We start from the raw sequence: 2,450 nt of genomic DNA on the forward strand, positions 1-2,450 counted from the left end.
AAACAATGGGGTTAAAAAAGAATTTCAAATTTTTAAAATTTGAATTAAAAAAAAAAAAAAAACTTTTAACAACTCACATGATACTTCTGCAGAGGCATCAACGATTGGCCAACCATCCATGGATGCAACATGGGATGCTGGATTAAAAAGAGTAAGTTTACTATTATGTGAATGTTGCATATAATTCAAAGAAAATGCGGGACCAAAATAAATTGAAGCAATAAAACTTAAGGATAACATACAAACAATAGGAAGAAATCACCAGTAATTGCATCCAATTTTACAATACTGGTTCAAATAACTAAGATTATGGCGGGATAAAAAAGGTTGATGACTAATTAAACACGACTTTAAGAAATGAGATTAGGCAAATACTTTACTCAGAAGTTCCATAAGCCTGACTAGCTGACAAGTACAGAAGCAATCAGTAATTATAGCATCTACCGACTGCTATCATGAACATATTCATTATTCTTGGTTTCAGAATGACTAGATATGAGCAAGTCAAAAATAATGATAATAATATAGGAAATTTACATACATACCACACAATTCTTATGGATTTACATGTCCAACACCTAAACTTTGATATTAACATTTCTAACACCTTGGTATTAAAAAATTATACATGGAAAAGTTGTATTTCACTTTCAAAATGTTAGTGATAATGCTATTTTTGATGTGATGCCAAATATTTGAGTGTTTTCTATGTAAATATATAAGAATTGTCCGGTATGTACGTAAATGCCCCTAATAATAAATTGCTCTCGAAGGAGAATTTATTTCATAAATGTATTTGTGTAGTCAAATTATAGATGTAACTTGACAAGAACTCTCAAGTAAAAAAAAAATTACAAAATTCCAACCAAACAATTTAAAGGTTACAGCCAACCTTGCCTAATTAGCAAACCTAAAGCTATTAAAACCCCAGATGTTATGGTACAGGCCTTCAGCACAGTATCTCTTGCAGGGCTTGCAGGGCTTGCAGGGCTTGCAGGTGAATAATTACTGCTCAAGTTATCCCTAACAGGTTCATTGAAGGTATTAACACCATCTTCATTTTCGTCTCCAGTATTATCCTCTGAAACATCAAAGCCTTTTGGGGGAGGATTTGTCACTTTCTTAGCACTGGATTGGAATGTTTTCCCAACGTTTCTCACCTTCTTTACAGATTTCAATAATGCAAAAGCTCTAAATTCTGCGCCAGAATCCTACAAGAATGTAGTTTGACAATTTGCACTAAATAAGAGTTTCAAGAATTTAAATTTCAAACATCTTCCAGATTATCAACGACTTGCCAAACATTATAAATCTATAACAAGCAAATAAAACCACGAAAAAAAGAAAAAATAATTGAGTAAACATGATATTTAAACTTACGCCGAATAAATCTGTACAGCGAGGTTTCCTTGAAGAAAAGAAGCCATGGGTTCTCAAACCTAATAATGATTGATATTTCAACAAAAGTAAGTGGATGAAAAAAAAAAGACAGGGTAATGGGGAGAGAAATAAACCTAGCCTATCATCTATGTTCATACAAACAATTCTATGAATAAATATCCAGTAAAAAATGAGAACTACAAGTAAAATCTTGTTTTGTCATTAACAATCCCTCCTCCCCTCCAAGCTAGCACCTACTGAAACCTCACAGCTTTGGAGGAATTGAGAAAACAACAAGTTGATGAAGTTGCTACAGCTTCTTAAACAAATCAAAAGCACTGAAGAACCACCATGTAAATTGAATAAAATTCTATACACTGCAGCAAATGAAAAGCTCCGCAATCGGTTTCAGCATGAGAAAAGATAGTTTGAGTACTAATGAAGAGATCAGTTGAAGACAGCCAAAACCATAAAAGACTAGAGTTGTAATAAAACTTTTCTAAATTATTGCGCAACTAAATTGTAAGTCTTTTCTCTTCTTTACAGTAAGAATAAAAGTTCCCAGAGTCTACCGCAGAATTTATTTCATTCCTCTATATTAAAATTGTTGTGAGATATGTACTTCCTGGCATAGAAATGAAACGAAAAAAGAACACAAGCAAACACAGATCGTTTACGTGGTTCGATCCAACTGGATCTACGTCCACGGGAGGGAATCAATCAAATATTTTACTAAGGCAAAAGAAATGGAGAATACATAGCTTATACATAGAGATGAGCCCTCATCTTCCTTCTATGGCCTCCCTCTCAAGCGACACCTTGATACAAGGCCTCAAGATGCTCTCCTCCTCTCTAACTCTATAGCTATTCTCTCCTCCTTTGTGGTAGCTTAAGATCTCTTCTCCCTTGCTCTCCTAAGCCTCACACCCTCTCTATTTATAGAAGCAATAGAGTGGTAGGTGAGAGGTAGGTGTGAGGTAGGTGGGAGGTAGGTGGCCGATAGGTGAGCGGTAGGTGAGATGTGGTAGGTGAGCGGGACCACATTACAAAAGTGCCCTTTTACCTTAGTT

General features: G+C 34.9%; 1 pseudogene; it reads right to left on the bottom strand.

Annotated features, from left to right (window-relative positions):
- LOC110018843 overlaps positions 1-2,450 on the bottom strand; it is a 32,273-nt pseudogene that overhangs the window by 23,002 nt on the left and 6,821 nt on the right.

This window comes from Phalaenopsis equestris, unplaced genomic scaffold (genome assembly GCF_001263595.1).
Source record: "Phalaenopsis equestris unplaced genomic scaffold, ASM126359v1 Scaffold000036, whole genome shotgun sequence".
Taxonomy (NCBI): Eukaryota; Viridiplantae; Streptophyta; class Magnoliopsida; order Asparagales; family Orchidaceae; genus Phalaenopsis; species Phalaenopsis equestris.